Genomic DNA, 18291 nt, shown 5'->3' with positions numbered 1-18291 from the left:
GAATCAGGACTTAGAGTGTTTCCTGCTGTGCTTTGCCTCTGATCATCAAACGTCGTGGAGTGAGCTTCTGTATTGGGCCGAATTCGCCCACAACAATCTTCTACATTTCTCCTCAGGTCGTTCACCATTCTTCATTATCTATGGCAGACATCCCACTCCTCCTTTCTTATCCGAGGCTCCATCTTCTCTAGTTCCGGCGGCCGACACTCTCATCCATGACTTTTCTCAAATTTGGTCTCAGACTAAAACAGCACTTTCTACTTCAGTACAAAGACAGAAGAGAGCGGCTGATCGTCATAGGAGAGATTCTCCAGTCCTGAAGGTGGGAGACCGTGTTTGGTTGTCTACTCACAACCTTCGACTTCAAGTTCCATCCATGAAATTGGCTCTTAAGTTTATTGGTCCCTTTGCCATATCACAAATCATCAACCCCATTTCTTACAAGCTTTCATTACCCCCGTCCCTCAAAATCCATAACACATTTCATATTTCATTGCTGAAACCTCTAATTCTCAACGAATTTTTCAAAGAACCTGTTTCTCCTCCACCTGTCAAGACATCTTTAGGTAATGAATTCGAGATCGAGAGGATTCTGAAGAGACGTTTCTTCCAGCGCAAACCTCAGTATCTGGTACACTGGAAGGGCTACGGTCCTGAGGAGAGATCTTGGGTCTCGGAGTCCGATCTCCATGCTCCTCGCCTTCTTGCTAAATTTCTGAAGAAAGTTAATCCTTCTCCGAGAGGGAGGAGGGGAGGGGGTACTGTCAGACGCCGTCCCCGCTGATTCCCTGTCAGACGGGGAACGGACGTCTGACTTCCCTGTCGGCTGCCGTGGGACTCCGCTTCCGGGTACTCGGGCGCATGCGCCCTGTTATCAGTCCACCAGTTCCGCCTCCTCCTCTCCGCCAATCACTGCAGTCAGCCCTCTATTTAAACCTGTCTCTGGTGCCATTAGGGTGCCAGAGTAACAGGTTCACCACCAGTGTTCCTGGCTTCCTTATTCTCCATACTCCTGAGTATTCTGCTTCCTGATTACCTGTTGTGACCCCGGCTTGGCGACCATCTTCTGTGTGACCCATTCTGTACTGTGACTTCGGCTTGGCGACTATTCCTTTGGATTACCCTCTGTACCTGATATTCCTGATTGCTGTGACCCGGAACCGTCTGACTTTTCTACACTACACTGGTGACTGGCTAATAGGGCTGCGTGCCCTGTGCAGCAAAGTCCAAACCTCCTTGCGGGGGTCCCTGGTGAACACCAGGGGCACGTTAGACTCCGCGCCTGTTAGACCAGTTGCGCTAATACCGGTTAGTGTTTACTCCTCTCCAGTATCCCTAGGCCTACGGCCTGACAGACTGCATACACACTAGCCTTGTTTAGGACGATAAAGGGAAGAGCGGACGTCCCTTTAGCGACTTTTTACAGCCATGTTGTCGTGAGCAATGACTGGAATTTCGTACTCACTGTTGTGGATCGGTCGGAAGTTTATACACACTACACAGCGGAAAGGAGATTAGAACGAAAATATTAAACGGTACGACCAACCAAATGAGGCGATAATCGTCCATTTGGGCAGACTTTCGACTTTCTGACACTGCACACACTGATCCGACTTTTGAACGAGCGGTCGTATGTCGGCTGATTTAGCCGATTATTGGATGAAAACTGTGTAGTGTGTGCCCAGCTTTACTAACCCACATCTACTATATTTTCACACCCATTCAATTTATCTCATTTTGTACTTAAGAAAAAATGAACAGATCTGATGAAATGCACTGGCACATTTTCAATTACACCAAATTAGCCTTTAATCCCTAAATGTAGCTTGAGGGCAGAATGCCACTATAATGATAAATACTTCAAAATTAATCTGTTCAGTGTTTTTTTTTTTAGTTTGAAACTAATCATTTAAAGAAATTGAATAAAAGATGAAATATATATTCACAGCTTGGTGAATGTCTAGTAGCGAAATTTGTATGAGGAAGGTTTCGGTAGGATACAGGAGGCAAGAAAAAAATGAGTGAAATTGACGATATAGTGCATACAATTAGATGTTAGTTCTACAGCAAGAGTCATTTACAAACCAGAAAAAAATGCAGCTACACACTGGGCCTATTTTACAGTGCATATATGGATAAATGCCCTATTCTGAATTTTCATGATCTCTATCATGACACTTTTTATAACATTTTGATATTTAGTGACTGAAATGCGCAAGTCTGTAAACATAAAAACCTAGAAGAGTTGGATCACTCAGTTACTGTGACATTTTCTTTTTTTCTTGTACAATACTATTACATTACTGCTCAAATACTACTATGTCTTAAACAACTCATGACAATAAATTTGCTATATCTATAGACCAGTTCTCAGGGGCCTCTTAGTTACACAAGTGGACCACACATAAAAGCATGACATCACATTAGGAAATTACTGCAGCAACATTTACTGTTCACAAAGTAGAAGTAGTAGAAGTAGTAGATAACCCTATTACTGGCTATTCAAAAAAAATCAGGAGACATTACTATCTAGATAACTCATGTGACTCTTCTGAGGACAGCATAAGGCCATCAGACTTCTCCGACATGGACTAAGGAAAATGTATTAAATTTAAAGTAACAGCCAATTTACAATGTGGTGTAAAAATATGACCATTCTGCAGTTTCCTAATAAATCAGAAGGGATCCAAATATGCAGTTGACATCTGTTAGAACATCGTGTGTAGATTATAATGTGTAAAATCCAACAATTAATTTATAATTCTTTTAGGCATCTACAATAACCACATAATGACTAATATATATATATATATATATATATATATATATATATATATATATATATATATATATATATATATATATATATTTATATATATCCTCCTCCTCACCATTAGCAAATATAATTTAAATTAATACGGTGTGGTTTGACATATTTTGGGATGTCCATTTTAAGTATAGACAGAACATTTAACCAGCAATATAACAGTGTTTGATTAACACATTCATTCATTAGCCCTGGGTAGTGCTTAAAGTATGGGCTCCCAATCCACAGACTTTTCTGATGCCTTATACCCCACTGAAACACTCATGATACTATAGACACTTTCATTTTTGAGTTTACCTTGCTATTAAAACACAGGGCCACTTAATCTGACTATATTAATATACACAGCAAGCTCTGACCAAGGATTTTACACTAAATAGCTCTGACTACCCAAATTCATTGGATATACAGTAAGATCCCCACCCAAGCATACTATTATATTTTAACAAAGTCAAACTTTCACCACTCAATTTTAAATAGTGATGGTCTACCACCACACCACTGCACAAAGCAGTTATTTAATAAAATCCTTCTGTTATGAGATACATCAATTAATATATGTGTTTACTGCATGGTAAGGAAAAAAACCAAACTTGTAAATGTTGGGTATGAAGAAAGTTGTTTTTTGAATATTTAACTGAACTAAAAGACCATTTGGTCAAAGACACCTCTAAGTTTTGTTTCAATATATACTGTATGTCAGTATGGATAATAATATTAAATATAGATAACAATATATACAGTTAAATATTGTTTTGACAACACTGCTAATATCCTACCTTTGAACCAGTTGCCTAGGGAACAGTGCATATATAATTATTACAAAGTGCTAAAACTATAAATTGCATTAAAAATTTCAAACATTTACAACCAGGTACAAAATGCAGGGTAAACAAATGTTTAAGATGCATTTTGTTACTTTTATGATTTTTATTACATACCACAATGTTTAAAAAAATATATTAAATATATATTGATAAATAAATGTGACATATGCACTGCTGCAGATACAATCCTGTATGTCTATTATAAATCTGCACTGAAGCCACAAAATTATTTTTTATTACACATATCCAATATTTTAACTAAGCTTCTTTAAAAGGGCTCCATACTGCAATACTATGCTGACAATATTTCTTCACTTATGAAAGTTACTCCACCACACAGTTTGGCCTAGTGAGCAAGTACTACTTTGTTATGTCTGAGCTTAATCTCTGTAAAAAGTCAGATTTGCTATTTACTTTATGTATATGTATTATATGCAATTTATATGTGTTTCCATATTTGTTGAAATGTATAGTTAAAATGTATGTTATTTGTATCATACGTATTTCAAGTTTTTTTTAGAGATATACTGAGATATATATATATATATATATATATATATACATATATATATATATATATATATATATATATATATATATATATATATATATATATATGATTTTATATTTATAGTGCAAATTGTAGTTTTCATTCATGCGAAGGTAAATTTTCAATGACTTAAACTATACATGGGTTTTCCAAAATTACCAGTGTGTGCACAAATCGTGGGAATGCATCTATAGACACATAAGAACGCAAATATAATAGTAGCTCTGCACATAAACTTCGTATGTTTTGCCAATGATAAAATAAGCTTATTTAAACATTAAAAAAATATATTAAATAACTATAAGTATTGTATTCATGTGTACTAAAAAAATAAAATATATAATAATAATTATAATAATAATATCATACACACAACAATACTGCATAATGTCTTCATATTATGACCTAGAATGTATAATGCATGCGAATACCCCCTTGTGTCTGTACTGTTAATGTTATGCCGTTATAACGAACTATCTGCAATAAGAATCACAGGGACACAAAGCATATGAGGGGGAAAAAAACATACCACACACACATTCCTATATATTCATTTACAACAACCATCAACCCCCCTCCTTTACTAGAACACAACATGTCGAGGATACAAGCAGCACTTACCCAGCATTAGGAACAAAGGGTGATTTGCATATATGATTTGTATGTATTAAATATAACCAGCATAAACAACAAGGATAAGAATGTGATCTGTAGAGATTTGTCGATCAATACAGAGAAGTAAATGTACAGGTCATCTCAAAGGCTTTTAATTGCACAGTTCTAAATCTCCAAAGTTCAGTCTAACTCCAAAAGAATGATTTGTAAATCCAAAATTAGCTAGATCCGTCCGCTTGTCTCTCCAAATTTAGAAGTAGCTGCTGACGACAAGACCTTTTATAATGTATAGAAAATCCACCGGTCATTGAGAAATCACTACAGGAAAGTTTTATTTGTTTTGATGCATCGAACAGTTGCAGCTCCAATGCTGCCTGTAGAGCGTTGGGGTCCACTTGTAACAAGCAAAAAAAAGATAAATATCGGTTCGAGCAGAAATGCAAAAATATTCGCAGCAATCACATTCTCTTTTTTATAAAAACGTAAATACTTTGGCTGTAACAATGGATCCCCTTTAAGACCTGTGATCCTTCTACTTTTCAGAGTTGGTTGCAGAACTGAACTTAATCCCTTCAAAAGAGGATGCTTTGAAAAGCAGCAAGCGGACACGCCCTTTGAGCGCGGCACAGCTCTGATTGGCCAGCGGTGGCGTCAGTAAAACGTGTAGCGTTGATTGGCAGCTATTGGTTTGGGTTTCGACTCCTCTGTTACATAATTGATTCATAGGAGGGTTAACATTGGGAACTGAGCGAGAGGCGGGTAGGACAGAGAGGAATGCAACGTAGATGCCTATAACGTTAGGCATAGGCGTGGAAAAGAGAAGAGTGACAGGGACTAGAAAATAATACAGTACAATCCATTGGGAAGTGCAAGCATAGTATTATATAAAGAATACGCAATAGTAAATGTAGACTGCAAGGGTTGTAGGTTAAATGTACATAAAAAAAACTATGTTATGTGAAATAAATATTTTTTTAAAAAAAGTACGCAGAAGAAGCTAAAGCATAATGTATGTAGTTAAAATAAAAGAACTTACAGGGGCAGCCCGGGCAGGAGGGCAGTCTCATAGTGGGCCACTTTGGGCTGGATCACTAGGCCAGCTGTCTTTTTATTCCTTTAAAATGTTCCTAACTGGCTGCCGAGTCTTGCTCCCTGGGCTAAAATTTGCCAGCCTTCCACTGCTACATAGGACTTCCCAATAGCATGGTTTTCCCAGGTCAGTGTTTGATATGTGTAAAACTTCTTGCATGAAAGAGCCCATCTACGAGTATCAATATCAAGCACCAGCCAGGGCAGGAGAGGGTGGATGGGCGCTGGCATGGTGTAGGCAACGTCCGGGAGAGGGGCGTCACTAGAGGGCAGGAGGGTGTGATGCGCCTTGAATCGCGTCATTTTGGCCCTGCCCCCACGCGTAAAATGATGTTTTGCCGTGGAGGGCGGGGCCAAATTGACCTGATTCGCAGAGAATCGCGGCATTTTGCCAAGGGAATTGCGGGATGCGGGAGAAATGCAAGCTCTCCCGGGAGTCCGGTAGACCAATCTGAGTTTCGGGAGTCTCCAAGACTTTCCGGGAGAGTTGGCAAGTATGGTGTATTGTCCATGACTGAGGGCAACCTGCATCTGTTTTTTCACTGTCGGTAAAAGACAGCAGGGACCACACAGAAATGAGGTGTCATTTGCATATTCAATATTTAGTATGCAGGGGGCGACAGCAGAATTGACCCCATTCAGATAGGGAGCATATTTTCATAATGTACAGAGTGCACATGCATGCCCCCTGACCTCTGTTCCTCTTGACCTCTGCTCATCTTTCTCTGGCTGCTTGGTTCCTGAGTGCCTCTGCTCTTCCCCTCCCTTCCCCCATTGCACCTCTGTTTTCATTCCCCACACACACACAAACACACCACTGTGTATGTCTCTTACCTCTCTGTCTCCTCATTTTTCGTTTGCCACTCTGTCACCAATTTTGTACATGTACCCATCTCCCCCCATATTTGCCCCTGCCCACCTTATGTGTGCATTAATGTCTCCTCTTTCTGTGTGTGCCTCTTGCCTGCCTTTCTCCCACTTTGTGTTTCTGTCTCTATTTTATATGTGCACCTCTGCCTTTGTCGCCACCCCACTTCCCTTTTGTACAACTTTGTCTCCGTATTGTAGATGCCTGTGCTTTTCTCCCTTTAGCACTTTTATCATATCTATCCCCCCACCTTCTACCGTTTTCCACCAGTAAATTTCCAAAGTGCTCTCACAACCCAGTTTGCTCTTGCCCCTGTACCTTATTCCACCACTCCTTTCTTCTTCTACAACTTACCTTCCTCCTCCTCAAAAGTTTTTTTTAAAGTAGTTTTTGTGAAGTCTTTTTTAGTATAGTAAGTGACTTACCATTAAATAGCATATTTACATTGTAAAGCAATGCAAGCTAACTTTGGACTCCATTTGACTTGATTTTACTTCCAGGAATAAGCTACATCTGCCATAGCCTATTTCTGCATTACTAGTCTATCTATATTGAACACTGCAAATAGGTAATTCTTTAAAATCCCCTAACTTTTTACTTTTACTCCTTCTATCACAATGTTTAACAAATTGCTTTTCTTGGTCTCTTTTCATGGCATTATCTTTCCTATTTATTATCTCTAACAAGTACAGCCTCCACCTGTCGCCAGAAAATAAAAAGTCACACATCTTACAATCCCCTTACCTATCTTTCTCTCTCTCTGCTTCTATTAGCTGGTGATATATCACCTAATCCAGGTCCCCCACACTCCTCACACACATACATCAGAGCACTACCGCTCTATAGCAAACCTCAAACACATCACCTGTCTTCCCTCTCTTCCAAAGTCCTTTAAATGTGCCCTTTGGAATGCATGCTCTGTTTGTAACAAACTTACCTCCATTCATGATCTCTTCCTCGCAAAAAACCTCAACCTTCTGGCAATAACAGAAATATGGCTCATGCAATCAGACACTGCCTCACCTGCAGCACTTTCTCATGGTGGCCTCCATTTCACCCAGACCCCCAGACCTGGAGGCAGACAAGGAGGTGGGTTTGGACTACTTCTCTCCCCACAGTACACGTTCACAATTCTACCAAATGTCCCATCACTCACGTTCACATCTTTTGAAGTACATGTTATTCGCATTTTTAATCCATTCTCTCTACGTGTTGCAGTGATCTATCGTCCCTCTGGAGCACACCAACAATTTATTGAGGATTTCTCTGCATGGCTCCCTCACTTCTTATCTTCAGACATCCCCACCATCATCATAGGTGATTTCAACATCCCCATTGATAACCCACCTTCCAAAGCTGCTTCCAAACTACTCTCTCTAACCTCCTCACTTGACCTCTCCCAGTGGATTGAATCATCTACTCATCAGGGTGGCCACACCCTTGATCTTGTTTTCTATAGACTATGCTCAGTTTCTTATTTTCTTAACACACCCTTCCCCCTCTCGGATCATCACATTATCAGCTACACAATCACCCCCACTGCTCTAACCTCTCTACTGTCTAACTCTACCAAGCCTCCTCATACCCGCAGAAATCTTAATTCTATTAATCTTCAACAATTTTCCACCTCTCTCCAACACCTTCTCTCCCCTATCTATAGATTCTTATCCCCTGAGATGGCAGCACCTCATTTTCACCAAACCTTAGCAACGGCCCTTGATCAAGTGGCTCCAGCGACACTACATACTACACGTCGAATTCAATGTCAACCATGGCACACTAAAGCGACACAAAATCTTCAAAAATTTTCCCGTAACCAGAACACCACTGGCGTAAATCTCGCATCTCTAATGACTTCTTCACATATACTTCTGTCTACCGCTCTTATCGAAATGCTCTGGACACTGCAAAACAAACGTACTTCCAATCTCTTATCTATGCTCAGACTTCTAACCCCAAAAGCCTTTTCAATACATTTAAATCTATTCTCAATCCTCCCACCCCAAACCCTCCATCTACTATCAGTGCCCAGGATCTTGCTTCCTACTTCAAGGACAAGATTGATAAGATCAGAGTAGAAATGGTATCCTCTTCCTCGACAAGCAATCAGCTCTATTCCTTCCCACTACCCTCTGACACCCTCTCTTCATTTGACCCCACAAATGAAGAGAAAATTTCTACTCGCTTCTTATCTTCCTACTCTACCTCCTGTCCTCTTGATCCTATTCCCTCACAAATTGGTAGATCCCTGTCTCCTGTGCTCATTTCACCTCTAACTAACATCTGTAAGCTTTCACTCTCTACTGGCATCATTCAATCACTATACAAGCACGCAGTGATTACTCCTATTCTAAAATAACAAGATTCCGACCCAAACTCTCTCTCAAATTACTGTCCCATCTCTCAGCTCCCGTGCCCCTCCAAGCTTCTAGAGAGACTTGCCTACACTCGCCTCACACACGTTCTTTCCGCAAACAACCTGTTGGATCCTCTTCAGTCTGGCTTTCATTATCAATACTCCACAGAGACTGCGTTGACTAAGGTTGTCAATGATCTGGTCACTGCTAAAACTAAACGCCATTACTCTCTCCTAATTTTCCTGGATCTCTCGGCTGCATTTGACACCGTTCACCACTCTCTTGTCATACAAACGCTGCAATCCCTAGGTCTTCAAGACACTGTTCTATCCTGGTTCTCATCCTACCTTTCTAATCGCTCTTTCACTGTTAATTTCTCTGGGGCCACCTCTGCTCCGCTTCCTTTATCAGTTGGAGTACCGCAAGGCTCAGTGCTAGGTTCTCTGCTGTTCTCTATCAATTCCGCTTCCCTTGGAAATCTAATAAGTTGCTTTGGATTTCAGTATCATCTCTATGCGGATGATACCCAAATTTATCTATCCTCTCCTGATATCTCGACATCTGTGTTGTCCCGTGTAACTGACTGTCTTCCTGCCATATCATCCTGGATGTCCTCTCGCCAACTCAAACTTAATCTTCTAAAAGAGTTAATAATATTCCCACCAACAAGAGCATACCTGATATTTCTATCTCTGTTGATAACATGACCATATATCCCACCCCACAAGCTTGCTGCCTAGGTGTAATCCTTGACTCACACCTATCCTTTGTTCCCCACATTGACTCTATATCTAAATCATGTTATATACATTTAAAAAACATTTCCAGAATTCGCACACACGCAAGACACTGCAAAAACCTTAACTCATGCACTTATCATCTCCCGCATTGACTATTGCAATTCCCTCCTTACTGGTCTTCCCCAAAACAGACTCAAACCCCTACAATCTATTTTGCACGCTGCGGCAAGACTGATTTTCCTTGCAAATCGTTATTCTTCTGTTGAATCACTCTGTATGTCTCTACACTGGCTGCCTGTTTTCTACCGAATCCAATATAAAATACTTTTACTAACCTATAAGGCCATCAACAAAGCTGCACCAACATACATCTCCTCTCTTGTCTCAAAATATCTCCCAACTAGGCAACTCCGTTCTGCACAAGATCTGTGTCTCTCATCCACTCTCATTACATCCTCCCATTCCTGGTTACAGGACTTTTTTCGGGCTGCACCGACTCTATGGAATTCTCTCCCTCGCACAATAAGACTCTCCTCTGGTCTACAAACTTTCAAGCATTCTCTGAAAACCTACCTCTTCAGACAAGCTTATAATATTCCTCAACCACCCTCTTAACCTCACTACCTTACCCTATTACCACCCGTTACACAATTTCAAACAAGACAACTACCCCCTGACCAACATTGTTGTGTGACAGGATCATTGAGCCTATGAGTCACTCTTACCTTTGCAGCCTGGCTGGGCCGAAATGCAAAATGTAGACTTAGCCTTAGCCTCATGTGTCAAACTCCCATTGTCCCATAGATAGTAGGCCTTCTCACCTCTTTGTCTGTTTTACCCAGTTTTTTTATTAGTTAACTATGTTTGTCCCAAACTGTAAAGTGCTACGGAATATGTTGGCGCTATATAAATAAATGATGATGATGATGATGATGGATGGATTCTTCTCCTGAGCACTTCTCCAGTGAAGCTACAGAGGCAAATCAGAGAGGACCCAATACAAGCTGCAAGAGGTGACTTTCAGTCAATGACACTTTACTTTTATCAGTGCATCTAGCAGAGGCATGTTGAGGGTTTTTTAACATTTTGTTTTGTGGAACTACAGGTCGCAGCAAGCCATGGGTGCCAAGCCATGTTGACACTTGTGGTTCAAGTGCCAGCATGACCTGGCTACCATGGGTATATTGGTGCTTGTAGTTATACAAGCCCAGACTGTTTAGGGCAGCCACCTTTACCCTGGCTTCTTACAAGTTCCCGCCCAAAAGGGTGGAATCGAGCATTTCAGCCACAGTTTCAAAGGCGGGCTATCCCCATGACCGATGACTGCAGTACCCTTTTCTGCCAACCCTACCTGGAACCGCAACCATCCCCCATTATCACCTCGCTATAACCTTGCCAATGCACCAAATATCGCCTCAATAACCATATCTAACCCCTGATCCAATTATTGCACTAAGCTTTTTTGCACAAATGTGACTTGTTAAATCGAATCCTTACATGCCTGATCACACAGCCAATTACCTCTTTTACAATTTTTTATTGCACCTTCCAATGCATTTATTAAACTGTCTCACTTAATTCCTCCTCTACCCAAACATCTAGTACATTTTCCCTCCAGGGTGGTTGTGTCTTCTGCACTTGGGCTGCTAGCTTTCCAATTAACGAAGGAATCCCACTAACAAAACTTTAGAGGAGACTTCCTGTACATACTATAAAGCTCCAAATGTAAAACTCATAACCTTTGCACACACATTTCCATAATTGTCAATTAAAAAAAGCTTGTCTATCATTGTTAAGTGGCAAGTTTAGAGGTGATCCAGATGAAGGTAAAAACCATAGTTGGTTTAAATTGCCAATCTAGACCTTTCTAGGAGGATCAACGGTGGCAGGCAGTTTGCACCCTGGATCAACTCTTGGGGGAAGTGCAAAAATGATTTAGCCAACCTTACCCAATATAATGCAACCCATAAAACTACAGCAAATATTCCTCCACCAATCCATCTATGCCAGCCTGATAATCTGCCAGACATGAGAAGGACATTTTAACCAACTACGCACATTTCAGGTGCTGCTTTCTTAAATTATTTCTGATTAAATCTTGACAATGCATCAGCACTTCTGTTCTCTGTGCCCAGTACATGTTTAGCTTTAAACTGCATGTTAAGGTTTGGGCTTTTCAGAAACAAATGCCTAATTAGCCAGCTGAAGCACATTGCTTGTTTATCGGCTGCCCCACTCCCAAAACACAATTTCCTGTTCCTTAACTTTTCACTAAATTCTTTGTAAACCCTTCCTTTACCCACCTAGCAAATAAGCACCAAAATTCTTTGGCCATGTTGCATCAGTAAGCGACTATAATTCCCAACGAAATGCTGGTGGAATTTGCCAAATCCTTGTAGCAATAAACTGTTTCACAAAATTACTCCATCTCTTTATGTGCTCTTTATCTCTTTACACAATCTTATATAATTATGTAGCCTCTTCGCTCCAGCCATAGCACTTTCTAATTTTGCTACAAAAAAATCTGCTCACTGGGATCAATGGTTGCAACTGTTTCAAAGTTACATTGTATACCTCCCCCCACTTATTGAGCTCCTCCTCAAGCCTCTTCGCTCTTTCCTCTGGTAACCTACATAACATCTCCTTTGTATCCACTTTAATCTATAGATATGACAATTTTGTAGTTGGCCCTTTTGTTTATTTCCTTGGCCACAGAGCCGTAACTAGACATTTTAGAGCCCTGGGCGAAACAGAACACTGGTGTCCCCCCTTTCCCACAATGTACCTTTATGGGAGTAGATGCTGCCTCTCAGCGGTTAAGTATCACCGGTGTCTTCTGTCTGCTGGTGTCTTATGCTCCGTTGCTGCTTAGAGGGATCCTGGAATATTGGGGTCCTGTTTGGAAAAGGAATTGTTATTACTCACCTCCTGGAAAGTTGAGCAGTGAGTGAAGAATCTAGGTCTCCCTCCCCACAACCAGACAGACTTTAAACCAGTAGCTTTTTTTTGTTTAAAAACAAGCCTCCTTCCGCCCAATCAGCGCCAGAATTTAATTAATGGCATTTACAGTTAATGTCTATTTCCCTCCATAGAGCCACAACATCAAATTAACAACACCCACGTTTCATAAATAAGCCTCTCCAGTCCCGACATTAAATTAATAACATTCCCATTTAATAAACAGACATACCCCACGCATCAGCCCATACATTAAATTAGTAGCATTCCCATCTAATTAATAGACATACTTCACCCCTCACCAGCTCCCACCATTAAATTAATAACATCCCCATTTAATAAACCAAATTATTCCTCACCATACCCAACATTAAATCAAAATCCTCCATACTTAACAAACAGACTGTCACCAGCCCCGAAATAAAATTATTAACATTTCCCCCACCAGCCCCGAAATTAAATTATGGCTTACAAATTTCCCCATATTCAATAGTAATTATTATTATATAATTAATATTTTACTGATATTTTTACATTACTTATGTTATCATACTATGCATCATATATTTATGTTTATATTTATGTACACCGCAGGACTAGTGTAACGAGCCGCGGCGGTACTCACAGCTGCCGCAGCTCGCTTCTGGCTCCCCCTGGCGTCCCGGCCGTCACCTTGACGACCGGGACATCACGCTTCTTCAGTAGCGCTGCGTCCCGGCAGTGTTAGAAGCCGGGCGCAGGCGTGTAGTAGACAGCCGGTGGGCTGATTGTATGAGGGGGATTTATCTACTAAACATTACCCTGCAACTGTGAGTAGTTCAGGGACAAGCCCTGATTGGTTCTACTCTGTAACAGCAATTACTCTGCAGCTGTGTATGCTAGTGCTGATTGGTCTATGCCTGTATTTAAGGCAATGAGGTCTGCCTCATTGCCGGTTATAGCTTCTGCTACCCAGTCTGCTGACCTGCTTTGTTCCTGTTCCTGTCTATTGAACTTCTACTGATTCTCCGTGTATGACCCTTGGTTTGGATTTGGACTTTGCTTGTGAATCTCGTGACCCTGACCTCTGGCTTGAATACCGACCTCCCTGTCTGCTCGTGACCCTTGACCCCAGCTTGTATACTGGTACTGTTGTCTGCTGCCGGCCCCTGACCTCTGCTTGGATTCCACTCCGCTTGCCTGGGTTCTCCCCAGTCGGTACACACTTCACGACCCTCTGTCAGTCCGCAGCCCAGTCTGTCCCCACCATCAGGGGCTCCAGTGAACACCTGACGGGCAGAGTAGACTCCGGGTTGTGTTGTGCCGGCTGGAGGGGTTCCTAACATTATAACCGGCTATAAACAGACGTTCCGGCGCAAGCCCTAGCGGGCCATGTGGAATCCCTGTACCAAATGATCCAGGGATTGTCTGAGCGATTGTCCACTCAAGAAGAAGCTGCAAAGTCCTCACAACCCACTCAGAGTTCCACCTGCGAACCTAAGATGAATTTGCTGGATCGCTTCACCAGGAATAGATCCCTGTTCCGGAATTTCAGGGAGAGCTGCAAGCTTTATTTCCGGTTGAGACCCCGCTCCTCCGGTTCAGAGCAACAAAGAGTCGGGATTATTATTTCCCTCCTACATGGTGAACCCGAGTCCTGGGCTTTTTCTTTGCCACAGACCAGTCCTGCCATGCAGTCCGTAGACGCTTTCTTTGAGGCATTAGGTCTACTATATGATGACCCGGATCGAATGGCCTCTGCAGAAGCTCATCTACGGGCCTTGAAACAAGGCCGGCGGTCGGCAGAGGAATATTGCGCTGAATTCCGTAGATGGTCACCTGATAGTGAATGGAATGACCCTGCCTTACGTAGCCAGTTCCGTCTCGGCCTGTCGGAACAGATTAAAGATTCTCTGGTGCAATACCCCTCTCCTACCTCTCTGGAGGATTTGATGCACCTCTCCATTAAAGTCGACAGGAGATTTAAAGAGCGGAAAACCGAAAAGGAGGCATCTTCACCTCCATCCGCCTTCATTCCTGTTTCCACGGATGGTGAGGAACCCATGCAATTAGGAGCGTATCTTCTCTCCCCTGAGGAAAGAGACAGGAGACGATCACAGGGCTTATGTCTCTATTGCGGCACAAAAGGCCACTTCTCCCGTTCCTGCCCAAATAAGCCGGAAAAAGAGCATGCCTAGGGAACGAGGGGAAAGTTCACCTAGGTCTGCAGATTGTCTCCCCGAAAAATGCTGTATTGATCCCTGCACAGCTCACGTTCAGTGCTCGTTCTGTGGACCTGTCGGCCTTCATTGACAGTGGAGCTGCAGGTAACTTCATTGACTTCGAGTTTGCCCGCTCTGCTGGAATTCCACGGGTTAAACTCAAATCTGCCATCACGGTATGTGGTTTAGATGGCACTCCATTGCCAGGCGGTAAGATTACCTAGGAGACCCCGCCACTACAATTGAACATCGGAGCTCTCCACTCGGAATCCATAGTCTTCCGCCTTATCGAATGCCCATCAGTTCCTTTGATTATGGGCCACCCTTGGCTATTCCGCCATAACCCTGTCATAGATTGGGTAAAAGGAGAGATTGTCCAGTGGAGCCCTTATTGTACTCAGTCTTGCTTGACACTACCCCTGCGTGTGATTCAGCCTGTTCCGGAGCAGCTTCCTTCACACTATCATGACTTCTGGGATGTTTTCTCCAAAAAGGCTGCTGACACTCTACCACCGCACCGGGATTTTGACTGTGCCATTGACCTCATTCCGGGTTCAAAATTACCTAAGGGACGCTTGTACTCTCTCTCCGGTCCAGAGACCCAATCCATGCAAGAATATATTGACGAAAACTTGGAGAAAGGCTTCATCAGGCCATCCAAGTCCCCAGTAGGAGCAGGGTGCTTCTTTGTATTCAAGAAGGACGGGGGACTCAGACCCTGTATCGATTACCGAGGGCTGAATCTTATTACGGTTAAAAATACCTATCCCCTTCCTCTTATATCCGTACTTTTTGACCAATTAAGAGGGGCAACTATCTTCACAAAAATCGATCTTCGTGGTGTCTATAACCTCATACGTATTAGAGCTGGTGATGAGTGGAAGACGGCATTCAACACGCTCTCGGGCCACTACGAATATCTGATCATTCCATTTGGCCTTAGTAATGCCCCTGCAGTATTCCAAGATTTGATTAATGAGGTGTTACGTGAGTTTCTGGGACACTTCGTTGTTGTTTACTTGGACGACATCCTCATATATTCTGAATCGTTATCTGTACATCAGGGTCACGTCAGACAAGTCCAACAGAAATTGCGAGAACACCATCTCTACGCTAAACTCGAGAAATGCGAGTTCGAGGTCCAGAAGGTATCCTTCCTAGGTTATATCATCTCCTCAGAAGGTTTCTCCATGGACCCAACCAAGGTCCAAGCAATCCTGGACTGGGTACAGCCGAATAACCTCAAGGCGGTTTCTGAGATTCCTGGGATTTGCCAATTATTACAGGAGATTTATTGGCGGCTTTGCTGATATCGTGGCTCCTATCGTTACCTTGAACCGCAAGGGAAGCGACCCAGCTAATTGGTCTCCACAAACAATAATGGCATTTGAAACCCTGAAGAAAGCCTTCGTGTCTGCTCAGGTCCTTAGACATCCGAATCCTAAAGTACCATTTATCCTTGAAGTTGATGCCTCTGACGTCGGTGCCGGGGCCATCTTGTCACAAAAAGATCCCCATACTCACCGTCTACATCCATGTGCCTATTTTTCCCGTCAGTTCTCTTCAGCGGAAACCATCTATGATGTTGGAAATCGAGAACTGTTAGCAATTAAATGGGCCTTTGAGGAATGGCGACTTTGGTTGGAAGGCGCTGCACATCAGGTCTCCGTTATAACGGATCATAAAAATCTACAGTATATACAGTCGGCCAAACGACTGAACCCTCGACAGGCCCGTTGGTCACTGTTCTACACCCGTTTTAACTTTATAATCACCTATCGTCCAGGTTCTAAAAATGTTCGAGCAGACGCCCTGTCCAGAAGTTTCCTGGCACATCATACTCCGGTCTCTAGCCCAGAGCCTATTGTTCCCATGTCCGTGATTGATGCTGGGTTAACCCAAGACCTAAGTTGCATTCTACAAAGATTTCAGAAATTGGCTCCTGATAATACTCCAGTAGGATGCTTGTTTGTCCCAGTACATCTTAGGAAGGCAGTCCTTGCGGAAGCACACAATAATCAGACCGCTGGACATCCTGGAGTCTTCAAAACGTTGGAAATTCTTTCACGTACGGTATGGTGGCCATCTTTATCTGCTGACGTCAAGGATCACGTCCGGTCTTGTGAAGTTTGTGCCAGAAACAAAATTCCTAGGACTCGTCCGGTAGGCCAGTTGGTTCCTTTGGCCATTCCTGCAAAACCATGGACGCATTTGTCCATGGACTTTATAGTGGATCTGCCTATCTCTACAGGACACAATACCATCTGGGTCGTGGTAGACCGGTTTAGTAAGATGTCTCATTTCATTCCATTAACCAGACTCCCTTCTGCTCGAGATTTGGCCATCTTATTTATTCAGCACATTTTCCGGCTCCATGGACTTCCTACTGACATCGTTTCTAATCGGGGGTCTCAGTTCATAGCCCTGTTTTGGAGATCCTTCTGTACCCTTCTTGGAATCAAGGTCAGTTTGTCATCCGCATATCACCCTCAATCAAATGGGCAAACTGAGAGGGTTAACCAGTCCTTGGAGAAGTTTTTACGTTGCTACACATCAGAGTTCCATGACAACTGGTCCTCCTTGTTACCCTGGGCGGAATTTGGCTACAATAATTCCTGTCACTCATCCACCAAAACCTCTTCGTTTTTTTGCAATTATGGTTTCCACCCCAGGTCCAACTCTTTATATTCACTCAAGTCCGTTGGTACCCAGAAGATCCGCTCCACTGCCAGGGATCTCAGAATTGTCTGGAAGAAGGTCCAATCATCATTAAGACTAGCCTAATTTGTGGCAAAAAAAAATTCGGACCGACATCGTACCATCTGCTCCCTCAAGGTGGGCCAGAGAGTTTGGTTGTCTGCAAAAAATATCAGGCTTAGACAGCCTTGTAAGAAGTTGGGCCCTAAGTTCATCGGGCCATTTTCTATCGTTAAGCAGGTTAATTTTGTTGCCTTTAGGCTAAAAATTCCGAGCTCCTTAAGAATCCCCAACACATTTCATTGTTCGTTGTTGAAACCAGTACTGTATCCTAGCCAAACCCAGTCGTCAAGTGTGCTTAGGGCGGATTTAAGCAAACCACGAAGATACGTGGTTCAGAAAATCCTGGATTCTAAAAAGGTGCAAGGGCAAGTGCACTTCCTAGTGCAGTGGAGGAATCGTGGGTTAGAAGAACGGTCTTGGATTCCTCGGAGACAACTTCATGCTCCTAAACAGCTGAAGGAGTTCTTCAAGAAATTTCCAAGAAAACCTGGATGTCGGG

The 18291-nt window shown here is 42.5% G+C and overlaps 1 long non-coding RNA gene across 1 annotated transcript in view; it reads right to left on the bottom strand.

The window, feature by feature from the left end:
* LOC142099447 (uncharacterized) overlaps window positions 1-5381 on the bottom strand; it is a 40620-nt gene extending 35239 nt beyond the window's left edge. Inside the window, exon 1 of the long non-coding RNA XR_012678549.1 lies at window positions 4826-5381. This is a non-coding gene — a long non-coding RNA (uncharacterized LOC142099447). The remainder of the gene's footprint in view (window positions 1-4825) is intronic.
* Between the last annotated feature and the right edge of the window lie 12910 nt (window positions 5382-18291).

Source organism: Mixophyes fleayi, chromosome 8 (assembly GCF_038048845.1).
Source record: "Mixophyes fleayi isolate aMixFle1 chromosome 8, aMixFle1.hap1, whole genome shotgun sequence".
Lineage (NCBI taxonomy): Eukaryota > Metazoa > Chordata > Amphibia > Anura > Limnodynastidae > Mixophyes > Mixophyes fleayi.
This window is presented reverse-complemented; position numbering and strand designations above follow the sequence as displayed.